Genomic DNA, 16,580 nt, shown 5'->3' with positions numbered 1-16,580 from the left:
GGGCGGCATTCATGCCTGCCTTGACGCTCCCTGACATTCCCGGCTCCCGACGTGCCAGTGAGCCCTGGAAGAGTGCTTCGGGGAAAATTATGAGTTTGCTCTCTCTAAACCAGGGGCTTCCGCGGCCGCGGTGGCCGTCCGCACGGCAGGCTCTAGAGCCAAAGGGAACCTCAACGTGAGAACTGGCCTCCAGGTTAGGCCCTGAGGAGCCGCGCAGAAAGGGAGGCATGCAGCTCTTTCCGGGAGTTCTTAGTCGCTTTGCTCTCAAGGCAGTACACGCCCGGGGACTCCTAGGCCCCACGGGTGTGCAGCATTTTCCCGCCAAGCTCCCTGAGTGCCTCCAGACACCTGTGGGCCGGCTGAGCAACATCGAGGTCCATTGGTTGATTCCCTCGGAGGACCCCCGTGGGTGCCGAGTGCTGGGCAACCACACACTGCGCGTTCCTTGAGGAGGGCTACATCTCCAGAGCCCTCGAACGCCCTTCGGGACAACGTGGCTGGTGGGTGCGAAGTGCCCAGGAAGACTCTGTCATGGCCCTTGTGTGAGCTGCCATGAGAGAACGCTGTGCTTGCAACACTGCGAGGCCCGCCCTCGTGCCTGAAGTCACCCTGCTCGAGGAGAAAGTCAGCACCTTAGCGTGCTGTGTGGCTCCCGGCACACCCGGCATGAAGCCACGCCTGGAAGTAAGGCCCTGGTTTGCCGTGCAGAAGCGGAGGCGTGCTGCAGTTTCCAGGAGGCGGTGGCCTCTGCGCTGCATACCTTGAACGGCAGCACGGCTTTCTGGACACCTGGGAGGCTAGCCGGGGCGCCCTGTTCCCGGCAGGAACACTGAGTAACCCCAGGCGCACCTGGGTCTGCTACGCACCACCCAGGCCCGTAGCCCCTTAGAGCCCCTCTGTGCACGCCGAGCGTAGGGAAACGCACTGCCCTCTCTTCTGGAGCAGCTTGGTTTCCTCAGCACTCGCACACGTTCACGAACACCGTTCTGCCACATCCCCCATGGCGCGGAGGTCTTACGCGTTGCCCTAATCGGAGCTGCGCTCAGAGTAACCCTCGTCTCCGCATTCCATCCAGGACCCCCTGACTGAAGGCACCGTGCCTCCTAGAGGACGGCGGCTTGGGTTCTTACTGCAATTCAAGTCCTCTTCCTTCTTTGGCACTGCAGGCAGCCCCAGGCCCAGAGGAGCAGCTACGGCCTTCCTTGCTTGAGACAGTTCGCTGGATGCGGGACTCCCTCCTTCGATCAGTTGACTCGGGGAAGGAAACCCAGGGTGACCGGTGTCTCCTGGGACTCGTCAGAAACCACAGGGATGTACGCTGAGTGTGCCCATGAACCCGGGGGCCTGCTGGAACTAGCCCTGCTTTCCCATTTGGAGGGCGGCATTCATGCCTGCCTTGACGCTCCCTGACATTCCCGGCTCCCGACGTGCCAGTGAGCCCTGGAAGAGTGCTTCGGGGAAAATTATGAGTTTGCTCTCTCTAAACCAGGGGCTTCCGCGGCCGCGGTGGCCGTCCGCACGGCAGGCTCTAGAGCCAAAGGGAACCTCAACGTGAGAACTGGCCTCCAGGTTAGGCCCTGAGGAGCCGCGCAGAAAGGGAGGCATGCAGCTCTTTCCGGGAGTTCTTAGTCGCTTTGCTCTCAAGGCAGTACACGCCCGGGGACTCCTAGGCCCCACGGGTGTGCAGCATTTTCCCGCCAAGCTCCCTGAGTGCCTCCAGACACCTGTGGGCCGGCTGAGCAACATCGAGGTCCATTGGTTGATTCCCTCGGAGGGCCCCCGTGCGTGCCGAGTGCTGGGCAACCACACACTGCGCGTTCCTTGAGGAGGGCTACATCTCCAGAGCCCTCGAACGCCCTTCGGGACAACATGGCTGGTGGGTGCGAAGTGCCCAGGAAGACTCTGTCATGGCCCTTGTGTGAGCTGCCATGAGAGAACGCTGTGCTTGCAACACTGCGAGGCCCGCCCTCGTGCCTGAAGTCACCCTGCTCGAGGAGAAAGTCAGCACCTTAGCGTGCTGTGTGGCTCCCGGCACACCCGGCATGAAGCCACGCCTGGAAGTAAGGCCCTGGTTTGCCGTGCAGAAGCGGAGGCGTGCTGCAGTTTCCAGGAGGCGGTGGCCTCTGCGCTGCATACCTTGAACGGCAGCACGGCTTTCTGGACACCTGGGAGGCTAGCCGGGGCGCCCTGTTCCCGGCAGGAACACTGAGTAACCCCAGGCGCACCTGGGTCTGCTACGCACCATCCAGGCCCGTAGCCCCTTAGAGCCCCTCTGTGCACGCCGAGCGTAGGGAAACGCACTGCCCTCTCTTCTGGAGCAGCTTGGTTTCCTCAGCACTCGCACACGTTCACGAACACCGTTCTGCCACATCCCCCATGGCGCGGAGGTCTTACGCGTTGCCCTAATCGGAGCTGCGCTCAGAGTAACCCTCGTCTCCGCATTCCATCCAGGACCCCCTGACTGAAGGCACCGTGCCTCCTAGAGGACGGCGGCTTGGGTTCTTACTGCAATTCAAGTCCTGTTCCTTCTTTGGCACTGCAGGCAGCCCCAGGCCCAGAGGAGCAGCTACGGCCTTCCTTGCTTGAGACAGTTCGCTGGATGCGGGACTCCCTCCTTCGATCAGTTGACTCGGGGAAGGAAACCCAGGGTGACCGGTGTCTCCTGGGACTCGTCAGAAACCACAGGGATGTACGCTGAGTGTGCCCATGAACCCGGGGGCCTGCTGGAACTAGCCCTGCTTTCCCATTTGGAGGGCGGCATTCATGCCTGCCTTGACGCTCCCTGACATTCCCGGCTCCCGACGTGCCAGTGAGCCCTGGAAGAGTGCTTCGGGGAAAATTATGAGTTTGCTCTCTCTAAACCAGGGGCTTCCGCGGCCGCGGTGGCCGTCCGCACGGCAGGCTCTAGAGCCAAAGGGAACCTCAACGTGAGAACTGGCCTCCAGGTTAGGCCCTGAGGAGCCGCGCAGAAAGGGAGGCATGCAGCTCTTTCCGGGAGTTCTTAGTCGCTTTGCTCTCAAGGCAGTACACGCCCGGGGACTCCTAGGCCCCACGGGTGTGCAGCATTTTCCCGCCAAGCTCCCTGAGTGCCTCCAGACACCTGTGGGCCGGCTGAGCAACATCGAGGTCCATTGGTTGATTCCCTCGGAGGACCCCCGTGGGTGCCGAGTGCTGGGCAACCACACACTGCGCGTTCCTTGAGGAGGGCTACATCTCCAGAGCCCTCGAACGCCCTTCGGGACAACGTGGCTGGTGGGTGCGAAGTGCCCAGGAAGACTCTGTCATGGCCCTTGTGTGAGCTGCCATGAGAGAACGCTGTGCTTGCAACACTGCGAGGCCCGCCCTCGTGCCTGAAGTCACCCTGCTCGAGGAGAAAGTCAGCACCTTAGCGTGCTGTGTGGCTCCCGGCACACCCGGCATGAAGCCACGCCTGGAAGTAAGGCCCTGGTTTGCCGTGCAGAAGCGGAGGCGTGCTGCAGTTTCCAGGAGGCGGTGGCCTCTGCGCTGCATACCTTGAACGGCAGCACGGCTTTCTGGACACCTGGGAGGCTAGCCGGGGCGCCCTGTTCCCGGCAGGAACACTGAGTAACCCCAGGCGCACCTGGGTCTGCTACGCACCACCCAGGCCCGTAGCCCCTTAGAGCCCCTCTGTGCACGCCGAGCGTAGGGAAACGCACTGCCCTCTCTTCTGGAGCAGCTTGGTTTCCTCAGCACTCGCACACGTTCACGAACACCGTTCTGCCACATCCCCCATGGCGCGGAGGTCTTACGCGTTGCCCTAATCGGAGCTGCGCTCAGAGTAACCCTCGTCTCCGCATTCCATCCAGGACCCCCTGACTGAAGGCACCGTGCCTCCTAGAGGACGGCGGCTTGGGTTCTTACTGCAATTCAAGTCCTCTTCCTTCTTTGGCACTGCAGGCAGCCCCAGGCCCAGAGGAGCAGCTACGGCCTTCCTTGCTTGAGACAGTTCGCTGGATGCGGGACTCCCTCCTTCGATCAGTTGACTCGGGGAAGGAAACCCAGGGTGACCGGTGTCTCCTGGGACTCGTCAGAAACCACAGGGATGTACGCTGAGTGTGCCCATGAACCCGGGGGCCTGCTGGAACTAGCCCTGCTTTCCCATTTGGAGGGCGGCATTCATGCCTGCCTTGACGCTCCCTGACATTCCCGGCTCCCGACGTGCCAGTGAGCCCTGGAAGAGTGCTTCGGGGAAAATTATGAGTTTGCTCTCTCTAAACCAGGGGCTTCCGCGGCCGCGGTGGCCGTCCGCACGGCAGGCTCTAGAGCCAAAGGGAACCTCAACGTGAGAACTGGCCTCCAGGTTAGGCCCTGAGGAGCCGCGCAGAAAGGGAGGCATGCAGCTCTTTCCGGGAGTTCTTAGTCGCTTTGCTCTCAAGGCAGTACACGCCCGGGGACTCCTAGGCCCCACGGGTGTGCAGCATTTTCCCGCCAAGCTCCCTGAGTGCCTCCAGACACCTGTGGGCCGGCTGAGCAACGTCGAGGTCCATTGGTTGATTCCCTCGGAGGGCCCCCGTGCGTGCCGAGTGCTGGGCAACCACACACTGCGCGTTCCTTGAGGAGGGCTACATCTCCAGAGCCCTCGAACGCCCTTCGGGACAACGTGGCTGGTGGGTGCGAAGTGCCCAGGAAGACTCTGTCATGGCCCTTGTGTGAGCTGCCATGAGAGAACGCTGTGCTTGCAACACTGCGAGGCCCGCCCTCGTGCCTGAAGTCACCCTGCTCGAGGAGAAAGTCAGCACCTTAGCGTGCTGTGTGGCTCCCGGCACACCCGGCATGAAGCCACGCCTGGAAGTAAGGCCCTGGTTTGCCGTGCAGAAGCGGAGGCGTGCTGCAGTTTCCAGGAGGCGGTGGCCTCTGCGCTGCATACCTTGAACGGCAGCACGGCTTTCTGGACACCTGGGAGGCTAGCCGGGGCGCCCTGTTCCCGGCAGGAACACTGAGTAACCCCAGGCGCACCTGGGTCTGCTACGCACCATCCAGGCCCGTAGCCCCTTAGAGCCCCTCTGTGCACGCCGAGCGTAGGGAAACGCACTGCCCTCTCTTCTGGAGCAGCTTGGTTTCCTCAGCACTCGCACACGTTCACGAACACCGTTCTGCCACATCCCCCATGGCGCGGAGGTCTTACGCGTTGCCCTAATCGGAGCTGCGCTCAGAGTAACCCTCGTCTCCGCATTCCATCCAGGACCCCCTGACTGAAGGCACCGTGCCTCCTAGAGGACGGCGGCTTGGGTTCTTACTGCAATTCAAGTCCTGTTCCTTCTTTGGCACTGCAGGCAGCCCCAGGCCCAGAGGAGCAGCTACGGCCTTCCTTGCTTGAGACAGTTCGCTGGATGCGGGACTCCCTCCTTCGATCAGTTGACTCGGGGAAGGAAACCCAGGGTGACCGGTGTCTCCTGGGACTCGTCAGAAACCACAGGGATGTACGCTGAGTGTGCCCATGAACCCGGGGGCCTGCTGGAACTAGCCCTGCTTTCCCATTTGGAGGGCGGCATTCATGCCTGCCTTGACGCTCCCTGACATTCCCGGCTCCCGACGTGCCAGTGAGCCCTGGAAGAGTGCTTCGGGGAAAATTATGAGTTTGCTCTCTCTAAACCAGGGGCTTCCGCGGCCGCGGTGGCCGTCCGCACGGCAGGCTCTAGAGCCAAAGGGAACCTCAACGTGAGAACTGGCCTCCAGGTTAGGCCCTGAGGAGCCGCGCAGAAAGGGAGGCATGCAGCTCTTTCCGGGAGTTCTTAGTCGCTTTGCTCTCAAGGCAGTACACGCCCGGGGACTCCTAGGCCCCACGGGTGTGCAGCATTTTCCCGCCAAGCTCCCTGAGTGCCTCCAGACACCTGTGGGCCGGCTGAGCAACGTCGAGGTCCATTGGTTGATTCCCTCGGAGGACCCCCGTGCGTGCCGAGTGCTGGGCAACCACACACTGCGCGTTCCTTGAGGAGGGCTACATCTCCAGAGCCCTCGAACGCCCTTCGGGACAACGTGGCTGGTGGGTGCGAAGTGCCCAGGAAGACTCTGTCATGGCCCTTGTGTGAGCTGCCATGAGAGAACGCTGTGCTTGCAACACTGCGAGGCCCGCCCTCGTGCCTGAAGTCACCCTGCTCGAGGAGAAAGTCAGCACCTTAGCGTGCTGTGTGGCTCCCGGCACACCCGGCATGAAGCCACGCCTGGAAGTAAGGCCCTGGTTTGCCGTGCAGAAGCGGAGGCGTGCTGCAGTTTCCAGGAGGCGGTGGCCTCTGCGCTGCATACCTTGAACGGCAGCACGGCTTTCTGGACACCTGGGAGGCTAGCCGGGGCGCCCTGTTCCCGGCAGGAACACTGAGTAACCCCAGGCGCACCTGGGTCTGCTACGCACCACCCAGGCCCGTAGCCCCTTAGAGCCCCTCTGTGCACGCCGAGCGTAGGGAAACGCACTGCCCTCTCTTCTGGAGCAGCTTGGTTTCCTCAGCACTCGCACACGTTCACGAACACCGTTCTGCCACATCCCCCATGGCGCGGAGGTCTTACGCGTTGCCCTAATCGGAGCTGCGCTCAGAGTAACCCTCGTCTCCGCATTCCATCCAGGACCCCCTGACTGAAGGCACCGTGCCTCCTAGAGGACGGCGGCTTGGGTTCTTACTGCAATTCAAGTCCTCTTCCTTCTTTGGCACTGCAGGCAGCCCCAGGCCCAGAGGAGCAGCTACGGCCTTCCTTGCTTGAGACAGTTCGCTGGATGCGGGACTCCCTCCTTCGATCAGTTGACTCGGGGAAGGAAACCCAGGGTGACCGGTGTCTCCTGGGACTCGTCAGAAACCACAGGGATGTACGCTGAGTGTGCCCATGAACCCGGGGGCCTGCTGGAACTAGCCCTGCTTTCCCATTTGGAGGGCGGCATTCATGCCTGCCTTGACGCTCCCTGACATTCCCGGCTCCCGACGTGCCAGTGAGCCCTGGAAGAGTGCTTCGGGGAAAATTATGAGTTTGCTCTCTCTAAACCAGGGGCTTCCGCGGCCGCGGTGGCCGTCCGCACGGCAGGCTCTAGAGCCAAAGGGAACCTCAACGTGAGAACTGGCCTCCAGGTTAGGCCCTGAGGAGCCGCGCAGAAAGGGAGGCATGCAGCTCTTTCCGGGAGTTCTTAGTCGCTTTGCTCTCAAGGCAGTACACGCCCGGGGACTCCTAGGCCCCACGGGTGTGCAGCATTTTCCCGCCAAGCTCCCTGAGTGCCTCCAGACACCTGTGGGCCGGCTGAGCAACGTCGAGGTCCATTGGTTGATTCCCTCGGAGGGCCCCCGTGCGTGCCGAGTGCTGGGCAACCACACACTGCGCGTTCCTTGAGGAGGGCTACATCTCCAGAGCCCTCGAACGCCCTTCGGGACAACGTGGCTGGTGGGTGCGAAGTGCCCAGGAAGACTCTGTCATGGCCCTTGTGTGAGCTGCCATGAGAGAACGCTGTGCTTGCAACACTGCGAGGCCCGCCCTCGTGCCTGAAGTCACCCTGCTCGAGGAGAAAGTCAGCACCTTAGCGTGCTGTGTGGCTCCCGGCACACCCGGCATGAAGCCACGCCTGGAAGTAAGGCCCTGGTTTGCCGTGCAGAAGCGGAGGCGTGCTGCAGTTTCCAGGAGGCGGTGGCCTCTGCGCTGCATACCTTGAACGGCAGCACGGCTTTCTGGACACCTGGGAGGCTAGCCGGGGCGCCCTGTTCCCGGCAGGAACACTGAGTAACCCCAGGCGCACCTGGGTCTGCTACGCACCATCCAGGCCCGTAGCCCCTTAGAGCCCCTCTGTGCACGCCGAGCGTAGGGAAACGCACTGCCCTCTCTTCTGGAGCAGCTTGGTTTCCTCAGCACTCGCACACGTTCACGAACACCGTTCTGCCACATCCCCCATGGCGCGGAGGTCTTACGCGTTGCCCTAATCGGAGCTGCGCTCAGAGTAACCCTCGTCTCCGCATTCCATCCAGGACCCCCTGACTGAAGGCACCGTGCCTCCTAGAGGACGGCGGCTTGGGTTCTTACTGCAATTCAAGTCCTGTTCCTTCTTTGGCACTGCAGGCAGCCCCAGGCCCAGAGGAGCAGCTACGGCCTTCCTTGCTTGAGACAGTTCGCTGGATGCGGGACTCCCTCCTTCGATCAGTTGACTCGGGGAAGGAAACCCAGGGTGACCGGTGTCTCCTGGGACTCGTCAGAAACCACAGGGATGTACGCTGAGTGTGCCCATGAACCCGGGGGCCTGCTGGAACTAGCCCTGCTTTCCCATTTGGAGGGCGGCATTCATGCCTGCCTTGACGCTCCCTGACATTCCCGGCTCCCGACGTGCCAGTGAGCCCTGGAAGAGTGCTTCGGGGAAAATTATGAGTTTGCTCTCTCTAAACCAGGGGCTTCCGCGGCCGCGGTGGCCGTCCGCACGGCAGGCTCTAGAGCCAAAGGGAACCTCAACGTGAGAACTGGCCTCCAGGTTAGGCCCTGAGGAGCCGCGCAGAAAGGGAGGCATGCAGCTCTTTCCGGGAGTTCTTAGTCGCTTTGCTCTCAAGGCAGTACACGCCCGGGGACTCCTAGGCCCCACGGGTGTGCAGCATTTTCCCGCCAAGCTCCCTGAGTGCCTCCAGACACCTGTGGGCCGGCTGAGCAACGTCGAGGTCCATTGGTTGATTCCCTCGGAGGACCCCCGTGCGTGCCGAGTGCTGGGCAACCACACACTGCGCGTTCCTTGAGGAGGGCTACATCTCCAGAGCCCTCGAACGCCCTTCGGGACAACGTGGCTGGTGGGTGCGAAGTGCCCAGGAAGACTCTGTCATGGCCCTTGTGTGAGCTGCCATGAGAGAACGCTGTGCTTGCAACACTGCGAGGCCCGCCCTCGTGCCTGAAGTCACCCTGCTCGAGGAGAAAGTCAGCACCTTAGCGTGCTGTGTGGCTCCCGGCACACCCGGCATGAAGCCACGCCTGGAAGTAAGGCCCTGGTTTGCCGTGCAGAAGCGGAGGCGTGCTGCAGTTTCCAGGAGGCGGTGGCCTCTGCGCTGCATACCTTGAACGGCAGCACGGCTTTCTGGACACCTGGGAGGCTAGCCGGGGCGCCCTGTTCCCGGCAGGAACACTGAGTAACCCCAGGCGCACCTGGGTCTGCTACGCACCACCCAGGCCCGTAGCCCCTTAGAGCCCCTCTGTGCACGCCGAGCGTAGGGAAACGCACTGCCCTCTCTTCTGGAGCAGCTTGGTTTCCTCAGCACTCGCACACGTTCACGAACACCGTTCTGCCACATCCCCCATGGCGCGGAGGTCTTACGCGTTGCCCTAATCGGAGCTGCGCTCAGAGTAACCCTCGTCTCCGCATTCCATCCAGGACCCCCTGACTGAAGGCACCGTGCCTCCTAGAGGACGGCGGCTTGGGTTCTTACTGCAATTCAAGTCCTCTTCCTTCTTTGGCACTGCAGGCAGCCCCAGGCCCAGAGGAGCAGCTACGGCCTTCCTTGCTTGAGACAGTTCGCTGGATGCGGGACTCCCTCCTTCGATCAGTTGACTCGGGGAAGGAAACCCAGGGTGACCGGTGTCTCCTGGGACTCGTCAGAAACCACAGGGATGTACGCTGAGTGTGCCCATGAACCCGGGGGCCTGCTGGAACTAGCCCTGCTTTCCCATTTGGAGGGCGGCATTCATGCCTGCCTTGACGCTCCCTGACATTCCCGGCTCCCGACGTGCCAGTGAGCCCTGGAAGAGTGCTTCGGGGAAAATTATGAGTTTGCTCTCTCTAAACCAGGGGCTTCCGCGGCCGCGGTGGCCGTCCGCACGGCAGGCTCTAGAGCCAAAGGGAACCTCAACGTGAGAACTGGCCTCCAGGTTAGGCCCTGAGGAGCCGCGCAGAAAGGGAGGCATGCAGCTCTTTCCGGGAGTTCTTAGTCGCTTTGCTCTCAAGGCAGTACACGCCCGGGGACTCCTAGGCCCCACGGGTGTGCAGCATTTTCCCGCCAAGCTCCCTGAGTGCCTCCAGACACCTGTGGGCCGGCTGAGCAACGTCGAGGTCCATTGGTTGATTCCCTCGGAGGGCCCCCGTGCGTGCCGAGTGCTGGGCAACCACACACTGCGCGTTCCTTGAGGAGGGCTACATCTCCAGAGCCCTCGAACGCCCTTCGGGACAACGTGGCTGGTGGGTGCGAAGTGCCCAGGAAGACTCTGTCATGGCCCTTGTGTGAGCTGCCATGAGAGAACGCTGTGCTTGCAACACTGCGAGGCCCGCCCTCGTGCCTGAAGTCACCCTGCTCGAGGAGAAAGTCAGCACCTTAGCGTGCTGTGTGGCTCCCGGCACACCCGGCATGAAGCCACGCCTGGAAGTAAGGCCCTGGTTTGCCGTGCAGAAGCGGAGGCGTGCTGCAGTTTCCAGGAGGCGGTGGCCTCTGCGCTGCATACCTTGAACGGCAGCACGGCTTTCTGGACACCTGGGAGGCTAGCCGGGGCGCCCTGTTCCCGGCAGGAACACTGAGTAACCCCAGGCGCACCTGGGTCTGCTACGCACCATCCAGGCCCGTAGCCCCTTAGAGCCCCTCTGTGCACGCCGAGCGTAGGGAAACGCACTGCCCTCTCTTCTGGAGCAGCTTGGTTTCCTCAGCACTCGCACACGTTCACGAACACCGTTCTGCCACATCCCCCATGGCGCGGAGGTCTTACGCGTTGCCCTAATCGGAGCTGCGCTCAGAGTAACCCTCGTCTCCGCATTCCATCCAGGACCCCCTGACTGAAGGCACCGTGCCTCCTAGAGGACGGCGGCTTGGGTTCTTACTGCAATTCAAGTCCTGTTCCTTCTTTGGCACTGCAGGCAGCCCCAGGCCCAGAGGAGCAGCTACGGCCTTCCTTGCTTGAGACAGTTCGCTGGATGCGGGACTCCCTCCTTCGATCAGTTGACTCGGGGAAGGAAACCCAGGGTGACCGGTGTCTCCTGGGACTCGTCAGAAACCACAGGGATGTACGCTGAGTGTGCCCATGAACCCGGGGGCCTGCTGGAACTAGCCCTGCTTTCCCATTTGGAGGGCGGCATTCATGCCTGCCTTGACGCTCCCTGACATTCCCGGCTCCCGACGTGCCAGTGAGCCCTGGAAGAGTGCTTCGGGGAAAATTATGAGTTTGCTCTCTCTAAACCAGGGGCTTCCGCGGCCGCGGTGGCCGTCCGCACGGCAGGCTCTAGAGCCAAAGGGAACCTCAACGTGAGAACTGGCCTCCAGGTTAGGCCCTGAGGAGCCGCGCAGAAAGGGAGGCATGCAGCTCTTTCCGGGAGTTCTTAGTCGCTTTGCTCTCAAGGCAGTACACGCCCGGGGACTCCTAGGCCCCACGGGTGTGCAGCATTTTCCCGCCAAGCTCCCTGAGTGCCTCCAGACACCTGTGGGCCGGCTGAGCAACGTCGAGGTCCATTGGTTGATTCCCTCGGAGGACCCCCGTGCGTGCCGAGTGCTGGGCAACCACACACTGCGCGTTCCTTGAGGAGGGCTACATCTCCAGAGCCCTCGAACGCCCTTCGGGACAACGTGGCTGGTGGGTGCGAAGTGCCCAGGAAGACTCTGTCATGGCCCTTGTGTGAGCTGCCATGAGAGAACGCTGTGCTTGCAACACTGCGAGGCCCGCCCTCGTGCCTGAAGTCACCCTGCTCGAGGAGAAAGTCAGCACCTTAGCGTGCTGTGTGGCTCCCGGCACACCCGGCATGAAGCCACGCCTGGAAGTAAGGCCCTGGTTTGCCGTGCAGAAGCGGAGGCGTGCTGCAGTTTCCAGGAGGCGGTGGCCTCTGCGCTGCATACCTTGAACGGCAGCACGGCTTTCTGGACACCTGGGAGGCTAGCCGGGGCGCCCTGTTCCCGGCAGGAACACTGAGTAACCCCAGGCGCACCTGGGTCTGCTACGCACCACCCAGGCCCGTAGCCCCTTAGAGCCCCTCTGTGCACGCCGAGCGTAGGGAAACGCACTGCCCTCTCTTCTGGAGCAGCTTGGTTTCCTCAGCACTCGCACACGTTCACGAACACCGTTCTGCCACATCCCCCATGGCGCGGAGGTCTTACGCGTTGCCCTAATCGGAGCTGCGCTCAGAGTAACCCTCGTCTCCGCATTCCATCCAGGACCCCCTGACTGAAGGCACCGTGCCTCCTAGAGGACGGCGGCTTGGGTTCTTACTGCAATTCAAGTCCTCTTCCTTCTTTGGCACTGCAGGCAGCCCCAGGCCCAGAGGAGCAGCTACGGCCTTCCTTGCTTGAGACAGTTCGCTGGATGCGGGACTCCCTCCTTCGATCAGTTGACTCGGGGAAGGAAACCCAGGGTGACCGGTGTCTCCTGGGACTCGTCAGAAACCACAGGGATGTACGCTGAGTGTGCCCATGAACCCGGGGGCCTGCTGGAACTAGCCCTGCTTTCCCATTTGGAGGGCGGCATTCATGCCTGCCTTGACGCTCCCTGACATTCCCGGCTCCCGACGTGCCAGTGAGCCCTGGAAGAGTGCTTCGGGGAAAATTATGAGTTTGCTCTCTCTAAACCAGGGGCTTCCGCGGCCGCGGTGGCCGTCCGCACGGCAGGCTCTAGAGCCAAAGGGAACCTCAACGTGAGAACTGGCCTCCAGGTTAGGCCCTGAGGAGCCGCGCAGAAAGGGAGGCATGCAGCTCTTTCCGGGAGTTCTTAGTCGCTTTGCTCTCAAGGCAGTACACGCCCGGGGACTCCTAGGCCCCACGGGTGTGCAGCATTTTCCCGCCAAGCTCCCTGAGTGCCTCCAGACACCTGTGGGCCGGCTGAGCAACGTCGAGGTCCATTGGTTGATTCCCTCGGAGGGCCCCCGTGCGTGCCGAGTGCTGGGCAACCACACACTGCGCGTTCCTTGAGGAGCGCTACATCTCCAGAGCCCTCGAACGCCCTTCGGGACAACGTGGCTGGTGGGTGCGAAGTGCCCAGGAAGACTCTGTCATGGCCCTTGTGTGAGCTGCCATGAGAGAACGCTGTGCTTGCAACACTGCGAGGCCCGCCCTCGTGCCTGAAGTCACCCTGCTCGAGGAGAAAGTCAGCACCTTAGCGTGCTGTGTGGCTCCCGGCACACCCGGCATGAAGCCACGCCTGGAAGTAAGGCCCTGGTTTGCCGTGCAGAAGCGGAGGCGTGCTGCAGTTTCCAGGAGGCGGTGGCCTCTGCGCTGCATACCTTGAACGGCAGCACGGCTTTCTGGACACCTGGGAGGCTAGCCGGGGCGCCCTGTTCCCGGCAGGAACACTGAGTAACCCCAGGCGCACCTGGGTCTGCTACGCACCATCCAGGCCCGTAGCCCCTTAGAGCCCCTCTGTGCACGCCGAGCGTAGGGAAACGCACTGCCCTCTCTTCTGGAGCTGCTTGGTTTCCTCAGCACTCGCACACGTTCACGAACACCGTTCTGCCACATCCCCCATGGCGCGGAGGTCTTACGCGTTGCCCTAATCGGAGCTGCGCTCAGAGTAACCCTCGTCTCCGCATTCCATCCAGGACCCCCTGACTGAAGGCACCGTGCCTCCTAGAGGACGGCGGCTTGGGTTCTTACTGCAATTCAAGTCCTGTTCCTTCTTTGGCACTGCAGGCAGCCCCAGGCCCAGAGGAGCAGCTACGGCCTTCCTTGCTTGAGACAGTTCGCTGGATGCGGGACTCCCTCCTTCGATCAGTTGACTCGGGGAAGGAAACCCAGGGTGACCGGTGTCTCCTGGGACTCGTCAGAAACCACAGGGATGTACGCTGAGTGTGCCCATGAACCCGGGGGCCTGCTGGAACTAGCCCTGCTTTCCCATTTGGAGGGCGGCATTCATGCCTGCCTTGACGCTCCCTGACATTCCCGGCTCCCGACGTGCCAGTGAGCCCTGGAAGAGTGCTTCGGGGAAAATTATGAGTTTGCTCTCTCTAAACCAGGGGCTTCCGCGGCCGCGGTGGCCGTCCGCACGGCAGGCTCTAGAGCCAAAGGGAACCTCAACGTGAGAACTGGCCTCCAGGTTAGGCCCTGAGGAGCCGCGCAGAAAGGGAGGCATGCAGCTCTTTCCGGGAGTTCTTAGTCGCTTTGCTCTCAAGGCAGTACACGCCCGGGGACTCCTAGGCCCCACGGGTGTGCAGCATTTTCCCGCCAAGCTCCCTGAGTGCCTCCAGACACCTGTGGGCCGGCTGAGCAACGTCGAGGTCCATTGGTTGATTCCCTCGGAGGGCCCCCGTGCGTGCCGAGTGCTGGGCAACCACACACTGCGCGTTCCTTGAGGAGGGCTACATCTCCAGAGCCCTCGAACGCCCTTCGGGACAACGTGGCTGGTGGGTGCGAAGTGCCCAGGAAGACTCTGTCATGGCCCTTGTGTGAGCTGCCATGAGAGAACGCTGTGCTTGCAACACTGCGAGGCCCGCCCTCGTGCCTGAAGTCACCCTGCTCGAGGAGAAAGTCAGCACCTTAGCGTGCTGTGTGGCTCCCGGCACACCCGGCATGAAGCCACGCCTGGAAGTAAGGCCCTGGTTTGCCGTGCAGAAGCGGAGGCGTGCTGCAGTTTCCAGGAGGCGGTGGCCTCTGCGCTGCATACCTTGAACGGCAGCACGGCTTTCTGGACACCTGGGAGGCTAGCCGGGGCGCCCTGTTCCCGGCAGGAACACTGAGTAACCCCAGGCGCACCTGGGTCTGCTACGCACCACCCAGGCCCGTAGCCCCTTAGAGCCCCTCTGTGCACGCCGAGCGTAGGGAAACGCACTGCCCTCTCTTCTGGAGCAGCTTGGTTTCCTCAGCACTCGCACACGTTCACGAACACCGTTCTGCCACATCCCCCATGGCGCGGAGGTCTTACGCGTTGCCCTAATCGGAGCTGCGCTCAGAGTAACCCTCGTCTCCGCATTCCATCCAGGACCCCCTGACTGAAGGCACCGTGCCTCCTAGAGGACGGCGGCTTGGGTTCTTACTGCAATTCAAGTCCTCTTCCTTCTTTGGCACTGCAGGCAGCCCCAGGCCCAGAGGAGCAGCTACGGCCTTCCTTGCTTGAGACAGTTCGCTGGATGCGGGACTCCCTCCTTCGATCAGTTGACTCGGGGAAGGAAACCCAGGGTGACCGGTGTCTCCTGGGACTCGTCAGAAACCACAGGGATGTACGCTGAGTGTGCCCATGAACCCGGGGGCCTGCTGGAACTAGCCCTGCTTTCCCATTTGGAGGGCGGCATTCATGCCTGCCTTGACGCTGCCTGACATTCCCGGCTCCCGACGTGCCAGTGAGCCCTGGAAGAGTGCTTCGGGGAAAATTATGAGTTTGCTCTCTCTAAACCAGGGGCTTCCGCGGCCGCGGTGGCCGTCCGCACGGCAGGCTCTAGAGCCAAAGGGAACCTCAACGTGAGAACTGGCCTCCAGGTTAGGCCCTGAGGAGCCGCGCAGAAAGGGAGGCATGCAGCTCTTTCCGGGAGTTCTTAGTCGCTTTGCTCTCAAGGCAGTACACGCCCGGGGACTCCTAGGCCCCACGGGCGTGCAGCATTTTCCCGCCAAGGTCCCTGAGTGCCTCCAGACACCTGTGGGCCGGCTGAGCAACGTCGAGGTCCATTGGTTGATTCCCTCGGAGGGCCCCCGTGCGTGCCGAGTGCTGGGCAACCACACACTGCGCGTTCCTTGAGGAGCGCTACATCTCCAGAGCCCTCGAACGCCCTTCGGGACAACGTGGCTGGTGGGTGCGAAGTGCCCAGGAAGACTCTGTCATGGCCCTTGTGTGAGCTGCCATGAGAGAACGCTGTGCTTGCAACACTGCGAGGCCCGCCCTCGTGCCTGAAGTCACCCTGCTCGAGGAGAAAGTCAGCACCTTAGCGTGCTGTGTGGCTCCCGGCACACCCGGCATGAAGCCACGCCTGGAAGTAAGGCCCTGGTTTGCCGTGCAGAAGCGGAGGCGTGCTGCAGTTTCCAGGAGGCGGTGGCCTCTGCGCTGCATACCTTGAACGGCAGCACGGCTTTCTGGACACCTGGGAGGCTAGCCGGGGCGCCCTGTTCCCGGCAGGAACACTGAGTAACCCCAGGCGCACCTGGGTCTGCTACGCACCATCCAGGCCCGTAGCCCCTTAGAGCCCCTCTGTGCACGCCGAGCGTAGGGAAACGCACTGCCCTCTCTTCTGGAGCAGCTTGGTTTCCTCAGCACTCGCACACGTTCACGAACACCGTTCTGCCACATCCCCCATGGCGCGGAGGTCTTACGCGTTGCCCTAATCGGAGCTGCGCTCAGAGTAACCCTCGTCTCCGCATTCCATCCAGGACCCCCTGACTGAAGGCACCGTGCCTCCTAGAGGACGGCGGCTTGGGTTCTTACTGCAATTCAAGTCCTGTTCCTTCTTTGGCACTGCAGGCAGCCCCAGGCCCAGAGGAGCAGCTACGGCCTTCCTTGCTTGAGACAGTTCGCTGGATGCGGGACTCCCTCCTTCGATCAGTTGACTCGGGGAAGGAAACCCAGGGTGACCGGTGTCTCCTGGGACTCGTCAGAAACCACAGGGATGTACGCTGAGTGTGCCCATGAACCCGGGGGCCTGCTGGAACTAGCCCTGCTTTCCCATTTGGAGGGCGGCATTCATGCCTGCCTTGACGCTCCCTGACATTCCCGGCTCCCGACGTGCCAGTGAGCCCTGG

Source organism: Lagenorhynchus albirostris, chromosome 12 (assembly GCF_949774975.1).
Source record: "Lagenorhynchus albirostris chromosome 12, mLagAlb1.1, whole genome shotgun sequence".
Classification (NCBI taxonomy): domain Eukaryota; kingdom Metazoa; phylum Chordata; class Mammalia; order Artiodactyla; family Delphinidae; genus Lagenorhynchus; species Lagenorhynchus albirostris.
The sequence above is the reverse complement of the archived record's forward strand: the minus strand, read 5'-3'. Positions refer to the sequence as shown.